We start from the raw sequence: 13011 nt of genomic DNA, 5'->3' as shown, positions 1-13011 counted from the left end.
TGCAGATTTCATGTGAAGCCACCCAGCCCCAGCTGAGTAGCCACACTATAATTGGTTTTGAGGAAAGGTGGGAAAAAAAATAAACACAATAAAACGCACCCAAGGAGATACCTTTAATGACCCAGATGTGAAGAGAGCTGGGGCTGGGGGCAGGATGTTACAGCACGTCTCTCCCAGACAGCACTTTCATTAAGAATGCGCTCTCCAGGCATCCCCAATATTTATGGTGCTCCATTCAACGTGTCATCCTGTCACTATAACTCTGTGTGAGATATGCCACCCTAGGCCAGACCAATTATCCACACAATCCAATATTCTGTCTCTGACACAGCATGAGAGGATATTGGATGAGAACATGATAGACGTGGCCCACTCTGTCTATGTCCAACTCAAAACGCAGAAGTGGCCGATGCTGGCCAAGAAGGAGTTTAACCTTATCTGGAATATTTGTACCTTAAGAAAGAAACAAACAAACAAACAAAAAGGGACATATTAAAATAGAACTTGTGAGATCTAGCTAGGAGTCAGGACTAGCCAATCAGCAGCCATCTATTTTCTACTTAGCATCCACCAAATGACCACCTATATTTAAGTTCTGAGCAGCCCCACTCAAGGATTACGACCACCAAAGACACTCTGCCCAGACTTCACCCTACTGGCCCCCAGATCTAGATAGCAGCCAGGACAAGCCAATCAGCAACCACCTCTATCTGTAATCCCCATTCAGGGATTACAACAACCGAAGACCCTCTGCCCAGACTTCACCCTACTGCCCCCCAGATCTAGCTAGGAGCCAGAAAAAAACAGTAGAATCCACCAAATGACCAGAAACCACTGCAGAGGCACAAGAAATATGAGAAACCAAGAAAATCTCTCTCCTCTAAGGAAAAAGAATAACTCTTCTTCCTCCATAGAGAATACAAAGGAACTCAGGGAAATGTCAGATAAAGAATTTAAAATATTCATAGTGACAAAGCTAACAGAGATGCAAGAGAAGAGACAAGGAACTCCAGAAGAAGCAGGAGAAAAGAGACACCGAGTTCCAGGAAGTGAGGAAGTTCTTGCACAATCTGAAGGAAGAGATACACATCATAAAAAAGAATCGAACCCAATTGTTAGAGATGAAGGCTGTAATACAGGAAATCAAAACTTCCCTTGAAAATATCAAAAGCAGATTAGATCATGCAGAAGACTGACTCTCAGATGTAGAAGACAGAATCTCTGACCTAGAAAAATTCACCAAAAAGACTGAGAAAATAACCCCCAAAAAAGAGAGTAACATACGAGTAATACTAGATACCATTACACGCCCAAACATCTGGATCATTGGTATGTATGCCAGAAGGTAAAGAAATCAATAAGGACATCGATAATCTATTCCAGGAAATCCTAGAAGAAAACTTTCCAAACCTAGAGAGGCACTCAAATATCCATACCCAAGAAATACAAAGGACCCCACATAGAATCAATCCAAGAAGATCTTCCCCCAGGCACATCATAGCCAGATTGACCAAAACCACAGACAGAGACAAGACACTAAATTTGGCAAGAGAGGAAATGTCAAGTTGCTTTCAAAGGATATCCCATCAGGCTAACCTCAGGCCTCTCATCGGAAACAATGTGAACAAGGAAAGAATGGGAAAATATACTCAAAGTGTTAAATGAAAAACAATTTCAACCAAGAATACTATACCCACCAAGATTATCCTTCATATGGGAAAAAAAAACAGACAAATTCTCAGATAAACAAAACATGAAAGAATTTACCAACACCAGACCAGCCCTCCAAGAAGTGCTGATGGGAGTGCTATACCAGGAAAACTGAAGTCGGGCACACAGAAATAAGAGTGCAAGAAACAACCAAGAGAATGGCCAGCCTAATGGTAGGGACAGGTCTGGAGTTGAGTGTTAAATTCCAGAGTTCAAATGGAAAGATCAGACCACAGCAACACTGCAAATTCAACAGAAGAGAGATTACTTGAGTCTGAACTAGTAAAATAGATTTTTTTTTACTTTAGACTAAAACATTACTGATTTTCTTTGACACTTTGATTTTCATATTTAAGGATTTTTGTCTTCTCTTGAACTGTCGATAGGTTCACCTACCTATTATTTTAACTGAATCCTAACTTTTTCCTGGCTTTAAGTTTTACGCAAATTTCTCTTAACATTTTTTTATTTTGATCTAAAACTAAAACTGTTCTTCTTGAAATAAAAAACGCATTAAGAAATAATTATTAGTACCTATTTGATGACTGCAGTAAGCTTATATAGCCCCAGTGAGGTACTACTTTATAATATGTTCACTTTACTCACTGAGGTTTACGCATAAAGTCAGACATGGGTTCATAGACATGTATATATCAACTGTGCCTGCTATTGAAAGTCTTTAATTTAATTAAGATCTTTAGTGAATCAATAAAATGTGAAAAAAAGGCATGGAAAACAACTGTACATACCGGAGACAGTGGGAGAAGGGAGGGAAATGGCAGAAGGTGAGAGGTAGGGAATCAAGGAGGGAAAAACAAGAGCAAAATATATAAGAAACAAGACAAAGAAAATTACTCGTTGATGATAACATGTATGGTAATATCCTTGACTGAGCCAATATACAATGTATTCTAGATGGAAAAATCCCATCTTGTATGCCGGATCGATGTATAGTGAATGACTGTAAATTACTTAATTAATTAATTGATTGATTTTTTTAAATTAAAAAATAGAACTTGCATAAATAATAATTCATGTTTTTAGACAGTCTCTTTAGTAATTATCCAGTGAATAATGAGCGTGTGTGAGCCTTAAATGGCTCTTGGGGAACTAGAGCCATTTAAGTTCCTATAGCGTGCTGTTTAAAGTGGTCCTGCTCTTCCGTTAACAGGCTTCCGAGTCAATATACAGTGTACTCTGGATGGAAAATCTCATTTTGTATGCTGTAATGATGTACAGTGAATGAATGCAAATAAATAAACTAAAAAAAAAAAAAAAAAGCAGGCTTCCGAGTACTAAGGACTGCGGCAGATTCCTAAGAGGAACTAGTTCTAATAGTGAGACCAGATGGACCTGCCCGTCTAAGAGAGAAAAGAACATTCCTGATTCTTCACTGGCGTCCAGGGAGGAAATGACGCTCGCGCACCACAGGCCCTCATAGACCCGTTAAATGTCTATGAGGTGGGTTGCACAGGTGGGCTTCCTCTATATAAAATCATTCTCTAACAAGATCTGCAATGGTTTATCAGCTCTCACCTGGGCAGACCCATCCAATGCACGTTTTCTACTGCAAACCTTTGAGCAGGCTTCCGAGTACTAAGGACTGCGGCAGATTCCTAAGAGGAACTAGTTCTAATAGTGAGACCAGATGGACCTGCCCGTCTAAGAGAGAAAAGAACATTCCTGATTCTTCACTGGCGTCCAGGGAGGAAATGACGCTCGCGCACCACAGGCCTCATAGACCCGTTAAACGTCGACGGTGGGCTGCACAGGTGGGCTGCACAGGTGGGCTGCACAGGTGGGCTGCACAGGTGGGCCTCCTCTATAAAATCATCCTCTAACAAGGTCTGCAATGGTTTATCAGCTCTCACCTGGGCAGACCCATCCAATGCACGTTTTCTACTGCAAACCTTTGAGGGCCACTGATGGTTATTACCAGCACTACTCAAAGGGCTGGCTAGAAAGACCAGCCTAATTCATGTGAAGCCATCCTTTCCACACCACGCATACAGGGAAATTCCTCTTTGATTTGTGGCTTTAATCATGGCTTCCAAAACCTGCTGTCATTTATGACTCTGACTTTTACACTGACAGTCGATGGGCAACGTTTACTTGGGTTACCTGACAGGCGAGGACTCTGCAGCTCACAGCAGTCCAGAGGCTCCCTCCTGATATTACACATCTCAATTTCTCCGAGACACCCAGTGAGGGGACATGGCTGGAGGACAGAGTCTGTGTAGTATTAAGGAATGGAAATATATTATTTAAAAATACAACAGAAAGTTCGGTGTTGTCAGATTCCAGGTGGCTTCAAACAGAAAACCAAAGTTGCAGAAGAAAGCCAACAACCTTTGAGATGAGTTGGGAGAAGTGGGTCTTTATTTTCCTACTGTTCAAAGTATTTTTTTTTTTTTGAGAGATTTTCACTGTAGGGCGCGTGCGCTCGCCAGACAGACAGAGAGAGACATAGAGACAGAAAGCGAGAAATCACCCCCCAGGGGGGATGGTCACGCTGCAATCCCTTCTCCTCCATTCTCCTCTCGGGATCTTGGGCACGCACGCACACGCGCCCGGCGTGAGTTTTAAGCCACCGGGTCCGGGACACGAACCGCGGTCGACTACGTGGGAGTCCAGCGACATAGCCATTATGCTAACTGCTGGTTCCCCTGTTCAAAGTATCTCAAACAATCAAGCAATGCTGACCAAGACAGTCTCTTCTCTCCTGACCACCTTGTCCAGGCTGCTAAGGCCACCTTCCTCCCTCTGGACAGAAGCAAACTCCTCTGTGGATGCAGAGCTCCCCACGGCTCACACAAGCCAACACCAGTCATCACCCACCAGTCCCCTCTCGGCCACCATTCCCTTTCACTGACTCCTTCCATCCAGGCCAGCTATCCCCTCTGCCTTGATTGAAAAATCATTACTTTTAAATGACATGTAACATACACGCAGAAAGGTGTACAATCAATCAATTCGCCATGTGATGAATCTTCACAAACTGAACATGAAGCCACTTCATACTCCCTTCCATTTCCTACTTGCCCTCAAGGGTAGCCATTCTCCTTCTAAGAGCCTAGGCGAGTTTGCTTGGCTTTGTACTTTTGTACCGGCGTAAACAGGATCACGCAGACATGCCTTTCGTGTCTGGCTTCGTTCATGCTTGTAAAATTCACCCACATCACGAAGTTCGGCTGTAGACCGTTCGTTATTAGGGCCACACAGTCTTCCACTGAATGGACACATCGGGATTCGTAAGCCACCGCGATCATGGTGGACACCTGAGTGGGTTCGTTTCCAGCCCTTACGAATAGACCTACTACAAACGTGTCTCTGAGAACACATGTTCAGGTTTTCTGTGCACATAACCAGGACAACTGGTGGGGCATGCGGTTCTGTTCAAGGTTCTCAGAGCAGGTACATAAACAGTGTACATGTGTTCTGGGATCTCTTATCCATGAAGAAAAGCCCTCCCAACCCCTCTAGCTTCTTCTTGGAGGCTGTGCTTCCTCCTGCTAGGCTGTGAGCTCCAAGAACAGTGACCATGCCTAAAGTGCCCAATGCCCAGCCACTGCCTGCAACACAGTGGGTGCTCACTAAATGATGCCGGAGTTAGGGGACTTCCGGCTGCAGTGCCAACTTCCAAGGCTTCCTGGATAACTCCTGCCGGTCCCCCACTCCTGAGCTGTGATGAACAATTCCTATGGAGGTCACTGAAGACCCCCCTCGATTATCCCACCTTCAGGCTTCATCTTACCTGACCCCTCTGGGCAAGTGACAGAAAAGATCACCCAACAAAACCTTGGCTTAGAGGCCTCCACGTCCCTCCCCTTTTCCCACAGCACCACCCTCATGGCTCCAGCTACTACCCACCACTCAGAACGCCCAGACCTGTTCTGTCCCAGCTGTGCTCTAGAACCCTGCATGGGGCTTCTCAACGGCCCAGTGTTATCCACATCTCCTGTAGCCACCTCAAAAATAGATTAACTACTTTAGTCTTTTCATCGGGCTCCTGTCTACTGGAAGCAGTTTATAAATCTACACAGGAAAATGAGTGCTACAGTTTGGAGGGTCCCCAAAATTCCTGTTGGGACTTGACTACACTGTGAGGTGTTAGGTGAGACCTGATCCCTAATCCCACAGCACCCGACCCACAGTCCTCAGTGAGCACCACGCACAACTGGGAATGCAGGAAGGGAGGAGTCCACACGCGAGCAGTGAGACTCCGACCAATGGCCACGGAAACACCCGCCACGCAGCCCCTGGGATACGCCACCTCTGCCCATCGCTAGCTATCACCAGCAGTGTCACTCTGCAATCCTGCGAGCCCTGTTCGCGGTCTAACAGAGCTGAAGGCACATGTCCCAGAAGGTTCTGTACTTGAGTTTAAAACAATGGGGGAACGACTTCAAAAGGTTTGTGGGAAACACACACACACACACACACACACAAAAGGTTTGTGGAAAAATCTGGGGGCCAGCTGGTGGTGTACTGGTTGAGGTAGCTGACTCCCACATAGCTGATCATGTGGTTCAAGTCCTGGACCCAGCAGCTTGTAAAACCCACTGGGCACATGTGCATGCATGCCCAAATCCCAAGAGAAGAATGGAGGAAGAGACTGCATGGTGCTTTCTCTCTCTCTCTCACTCTCTTTTTTCTTCCCTCTCTCTGGCAAGGGCACACATCCTACAGCAAATGAGAAAAAAAATATTTCGAAAACATGAGCTTAGAGCTTGGCATGTTGTTCTCCCTAACAAAGGGCAGCTCTCAAACCACTGCTGCGTGACCCCCTAAAGCATCAGTTCAAAAAAGACAGTGACTCCTCTGCCTCCGAGTGACCGTACACCCTGCTGGCTGGTGAAGCGGATCCTTCACTCGTGTTGGAGGCCTCTAACCCTGTCTCCCAGTCTTACTCCACTTCCTCACCATACACCCTTGTTCCCGAGTCTCCGATCTGTTACCACATCCCAAGCAGACCAGGCCATCTTGAATCACTACCTTTGCACACACTGCCCGAACGTCCATGGCCTTCCTCAGCCTCACCCAACTCAAAGGTCACCATCGCTCAGCAGCCTTCCCCTTCGTGGCAGACTGAGTCACTCTGTCTTCTTCACACCCGGCTCTTGGTCCACGCCTGCCTGCGCCCGCATCTGAGCCCTGCTTATTGCCCACCTACCCGGGAGGCCGAGGGCACGTGAGGAGCTGAGTCCAGGCCTTGCTCACACCTCTGTGGTCAGCTGCTCCTGCAGGCTGGCACCCGGAGGTGCTGCTACATGATGAGCGGCTTCCCACATGTCCTCATCTCTCCCTCTCCCATCAGGGTTAAAAGTGACCAGCATCTGAAGGTCAGAACACTCACTCCATCATTAGCCAAGTGCTGCTGCACACTTTCTCTTTAAAAGAGCTTATTCTGTGATGAAGAAAGTCGTGTGACATGCTCTGTTTTCAACAGAGACAATTTCAGGGAATTTCTGATGTTCATCTGCTTGCCTCACAGGAAGTGGAAAATACAGAGCATCAAAAGTAAAATGACTACAGTGATCAGAGGGGAAGAAAAGTGGATTCTGCTTCCATCTCTGACTCTTCTGTCCCTTGCCATTGTCACCCCACTGGGAGGAAATAGGTGCATGTTTTTATGCCCAGCAGGAAAGTGAGGCACGCAGTGAGAGCAGCCCCAGCAGTCTGTCCAGCACAGGCTCAGCTCAACCAAACCTAGAGGGACAGACCCACTTAGGGCGGGCTCGCTAACCTGCAGGCAAAGGGGCTCAAGGGAAATGAAATCAAGAGTGACAGGGCTGGGGTCAGCGAACCACCACCCGCGCCAGACCTGCCCATGTCTGTAAGTAAAGTTTCATTAGGGCCTGGCCATGCCCACTCGTTGATGGGTTCTTTATGGCTGCTTTCAAGCAGAGCCGAGGGCCACACCAGAGTTGGCAAAGCCTAAGATATGTGCTATGCTAGTACGCCATCTTCCGAGTTCTTTCACAGATCCTTTATAGAAAAAATGTACACACCTCTGATTTACACAACAGTTCGGGGGGCAGCAGGTAGTGTAGTGGTTAAGGCGCTAGACTCCCACGCGGTCAACTGTAGTTCAAGTCTCAGACCTTTCAGTTTGCTTTCTCGCTTTCCTTCTCACTCTCACTGTCTTTCTCTCTCTCGCTCTCTGATGAGCACACATGCTCTATAGCAAATTAAAATAATAATAACAAATAAAATAATTCTTTAAAAAAACAGAATAGTTAATGGTCTGGGTGTTTTGTTTTGTTTTTCCATTTCCCAAGTATTAGAATACTCAATTATTTCACTTAGTGGTGATTTTTATAAACTGATCATCTTGGATTCAAAATCACAGTAGAGCTGAGAGAAAGGTCCCTGCTTTGGCTGAGCGCACAGGTAAGCAGTGTCCCTGCTCTGGGGCACACAGTCTGGTGGCCATCCTTGAGACCATGCAGACAAAGGTGGGCCAGGCGGGCCAGCGAGGAGGAATGCTTCTGCTTTGGGAGACGTCTTATTCAAGGCTGAACACTGCTCTTTCCAGCATTAAGATGTGATAAGTCCATTTCTATTCCACTGGTTTAGCTAACCCTATTTCCATCAAAGGCCCAGACATCATTTGTTGGCACTTAGCGTTGCTCATAAATAGAAGGTTGGCCCTTTCCCAGTTCTTTTCAGATACTTCTTGAAAATCGAACATTTGGAAAGAAATACACTGTCCCCAAATACTAAGGTGTTTTACAAGTCAGTCCTTTGAAGCTAAATGCCTCTCACAATAACTTGCAGCAACTTTGGAATTGAAATTCAGCCTTTCTCCTCTTCCTGCAGAAACTGGATCATATGTAACACTTCCACCTTATTTTTTAAAATGTTTTACTGAGAAAATTTTCAAACATGTAAAAATAAGGGGGTAGTCCCAGCAACCAGCTTCAACAAGTGTCAACATTCTGTCATTTTTAAAAATCTTATTTCTTCACAACTTATTTACTGTTTGTTGGGTTTTTATTTGTTTGTTTGTTTGTTTGTTTGTTTTAAGAGAGGTTTTTGCTATAGGGCGTGTGCACTCACCAGAAAGACAGAGAGACATAGAGAGATAGAAAGCGAGAAATCACCCCCCAGGGGGGATGGCCGTGCCGCAATCCCTTCTCCTCCATTCTCATCTTGGGATCTTGGGCACGCATGCACAGGTGCTCGGCGTGAGTCTAAGCCACCGAGTCCGGGACACGAACCGTGTCGACTACATGGGAGTCCAGCAACATAGCCATTATGTTAACTGTTGGTCCCTGTTTGTTGTTTATTTGAAAGCAAATTTTGTGTATCAAATCATTTCACCCACGAAGGCTTGTTTATTTCTTTTAGATAAGACCCTCTTCTTTTTAAGAAAACTACAACATCCCTATACCCTACAAAATTAGCAATCTGTCTTTTTTTTATAATTATTTTATTTATTTATTTATTTATTTTTAAATTTGCTATAGGGCACATGCACTCACTAGAGAGAAAGAAAAGGAGAGAAAGCTGCCAAGTCTGGGTCTCAAACCACGGTCAGCCACGTGGGAGTCCAGCACCTCAACCACTAAGCCAACTGCCAGCCCCTCGATAATTCTTGATAGTATCTAATATCTAGTCCAAGTTCAAGTTTCCCCAACTATCTCAATAATGTGATTTATTCAACTAAGAATCCAAGCATTAATATATTTTGCACAGAGATCTCTTAAGATCTCTTTATATCTGCACACATTCCCTGCTGTGCTTTCACCTCTATCTCACATTAATTTAATTCGTTTTCTTGAGAGGTTTTTGCTATAGGGTGTGTGCGCTCACTAGAAAGAGAGACAGAGAGACAGAAAGTGAGAAATCACTCCCCAGGGGGGATGGCCACGCCACAATCCCTTCTCCTCCATTCTCCTCTTGGGATCTTGGGCACGCACGCACACGCGCCCAGCGTGAAGTTTAAGCCACCGGGTGCAACTCGAACTGCGGTGGACTACATGGGAGTCCAACGACATAGCCATTATGCCAACTGCTGGTCCCGCATTAATTGACTTCTAATTGGCAAGTCAATCTTACCAACAGTAATCCCCCTTTGGCCTCCACATGCTCAAAGCAAACCCAGACACTCACAGGCCCCAAGGCACAGACTCACACGGCTCCACTGTCCACACACAAGCCAACGTGAAAACCAGTATGCCAAGCCACCTCACATACTTCCCACTCTCTAGAGAAGGAATTTGGATTGCTTCAGCAAGCCAATTCTCTAAAATTAAATTGTTTCTGTGCTGAGATGGCCTGAAGACTGAATGATTTAAAAAACAAGTCATCCATTCATTATGGCTTCTTTTTGAAATTAGCCAAACTTAATCAAGAATCACAAAGTAAATCAGACAAGCCTTGTAATCCATCATCATTAACAGTGACAACGTTAACTGAGCACCTAGATCATGCAGGACATTGAGTTATAGGAGCAATGACCGATGTCCCTATCCAACGGGACTTGCAGTCTAAATGAAGAGGCGCTGCATCATTTCCACAAAAACGCCCCAGAGGGACAACAGAAGCAGAACCAGCCCTGCCCAAGTACTGGGTTGAAAACATCTGTGAGGTCGACCTGTGTGGAGGAATAGGAGTAGGAGGAACACAGCTGACCGCTGCTTCTACTGAGTGTGAGCTGAGTCGCACCAGGTAAGTTACTTAACCTTTCCGAGCGCCGGTTTTACCATTTGTAAAATAGGAATAAACCCACCTACTTCGGAGTAGCAGCACTTAGCGAATCAGATCTTACAGGAACATCCAGTTAGGATGGAGGTGATGGTAAAATCATTGAACATAAAACTTCCCGGGCCAGACACTGGGTCACTGTGGCTACCTCACCTCACAGGACTGGTGTGAGGTAGCACCACCGTTGTGCCATTTCCCAAAGTGAATGGAGCAGGGGGGGCAGCTGCCCTCCCCCAGCTAACATGTTGACAGGTACGGGGGAGCCAGGGCCTGAGTGCAGAACTTCGGGGTCCTCGCTGTCAGCCACGCACATCCCTCAAATACCACCGTGGTGCGGCAGAAGGGCAAGACCCAGGGCAGCATCGCAGGTGGGTAGACGGACCCTCCTATTTGGCTATTAGATAAAGCATATCCTAAAGACGGTTATGGCACCCCACGCCGCCCGTGCCTGCCTAATGGAAAGCCCAAGGAGCCTCCCCAGGCTGTCCTGCCAAAGGCACCACTGTCTTCGGAGACCTGATGGCTTCCTTCCTTACTGGGGCACATCTTCAGCATGCTGCTAATGGGTATTAAACCTTTTTTTATTTTTAATTCTCTTTTTCCACAGGACACACGTGCTTGCCATAGAGAAAGTAAAAGGTAAAGTGAGAAGTCATCCCCGGTGAGATGGCCACGCCACCATCCCTTCTCCTTTTTCTCCTCGGGATTGTGGGCACACATGCACACATGCCCAGCGTGACTTTCAATCAACCAGGTCCAGGGCTCGAACTGTGTTTGGCCACATAGGAGTCCAGCGCCTAAACCACCACACCACATGCTGGCCCCTTCAAGCCTTTTTTAGTGCAAATCTCAAACATCCAATATTTGTTCACACAGGGTCAAAATTAAAACCATAATTTTTCTCCCCGTATCATCTTTTACTTCCTTTCTGTAAGAGAAGCTGGGCAGCAGAAGCTACTCCGTGGCCACCATGCTGTGGGACAGCCAGCCAGCGGAAAGGGCACCTGAAGGGGAAGTTCCAGCAGCCCTCCCAGCCGGTTCCCAGGCCATAGCGGACCCAGCCACCATGTGAGTGAAGCCATTTTGGACTCTCCTGCCTTCCTGAAGCTCCAGCTAAGACCACACGAAGCCAAAGAACCACCCAGCCAGCCCACAGAACTGTTGGCTCAACTCTGAAACAGCTGGGAGACGGCCCTCTGGCCAGGCAGGGCCTCAGACCTCAGAAGGGCAGGCAGTTCGGGCCCCCGGCTGCTTATCAATGGAAAGGGCACGTTCCTTTGACGGACAGATGCCCAGGAGCTGAAGCCTAAGTCTCTGTAAACCCGCGTCTGTTTCACGTGGCTCAGCAATGTTAAATAAATATTAATAATGCTTATGTAATATTGATAAAGGCGGTCAATTTACTGAGCATTTATATTGGTTTTGTGCTAAACCCTTTATTCATTTAACTCTCACAAAAGATTTTTGAGGTGGGCCACTGTCATGCCCATTTTGCAGATGAGGTCACTGAGGTTTCGGGTGCTGTGACTGGCCGGGATCACACAGCCAGTAAACAACCCACAGGATCGCACCTGGTAACTGACTTGGAGACCCCACCTCCTTCCTACCCATGGGCTCCTATGGCCCCTGAAGGGTCAGAGAGTGTAAAGGCTGCACACTGCCTAGTCTGTGGGAAGTTTTGAGTAAATGCCGACTCTGGTTATTGGGGAACTGGAGATGGCCAAGGGAAGGCAGAGGAAGCCCGGTGGGTGACGGGCCAGGAAGCAGACCACTACGCTGAGCTCCAGCCAGGCTGCACAGGCCCTCACCGCAAACACCAAACTCCCTGGTTTTCGGTCAGGTCTGCCCCCCACCCGCCCACTCCCCAGCCTGGGAGCTCCTTGAGGATGGTGGGCGTTTCCAACTCATTTTGGTAAGTCCAGAGCCCAACACATGGCCTGTTCAGGGGCAAGTAGGTGCCAAGGAAAAGTCTGCACTGGAAGGAAACGCCCACGAACCACCATGCCAACTTTGCCTTTCCAGGACAGGCAGGCAGGGACAAGTGAAAAAAATCCACTCAAGAAATGCGAGGCCAGTGGGCTCTATGAGACGACACAGAGCTGGGCTGTCGCCAGGACACTAGAGAAGTCCCTGCAACTCCGGGGGCCACACCAAGGGCTGGACCTCCCAAGTGGGCTGCATGCCCCAGTCCAGGGATTAGGTGAGGCACACGGTGGACACGCCCTCCTCCCACCCCCACCCCGCCCCCCTGGAGCCCCGCCCCGCCCGGAGAGTGGACCGCCACGAGAACGCCAAGACAGTTGAGGGTCCCGCCGTTCTGGTCCCAATACCGGGGGGCCTAGCCGGTAGCTCCTCCCGCCGTGCTTCGAGCACCCCGAATTCTGCGACAGGGTCCCAGAGAAGGACGGGGGCTCCCCAACTGTTACTCACAGTCGTTTAAGTCATCCTGCAAGTCCACAAAGTACAGGGGGATCTCTGAAAACCAAGAGAAACACAGGGGTTACGAGGGGCTGCGGCGGGCGGGCCCGGGACAGGCAGGGGCGCCCCCGCCTCGCGGGATGGTCTCGGGGGAGGGGCGCGGGTGCCGCG

The 13011-nt window shown here is 47.5% G+C and overlaps 1 long non-coding RNA gene across 1 annotated transcript in view; it reads right to left on the bottom strand.

Annotated features, from left to right (window-relative positions):
• Positions 1-12978, bottom strand: part of LOC114005113 (uncharacterized) — a 63163-nt gene extending 50185 nt beyond the window's left edge. The window contains exon 1 of the long non-coding RNA XR_003547019.1: positions 12853-12978. This is a non-coding gene — a long non-coding RNA (uncharacterized LOC114005113). The remainder of the gene's footprint in view (positions 1-12852) is intronic.
• Between the last annotated feature and the right edge of the window lie 33 nt (positions 12979-13011).

This window comes from Tupaia chinensis, unplaced genomic scaffold, assembly GCF_000334495.1.
Source record: "Tupaia chinensis unplaced genomic scaffold, TupChi_1.0 Scaffold000066_1, whole genome shotgun sequence".
Lineage (NCBI taxonomy): Eukaryota > Metazoa > Chordata > Mammalia > Scandentia > Tupaiidae > Tupaia > Tupaia belangeri.
This window is presented reverse-complemented; position numbering and strand designations above follow the sequence as displayed.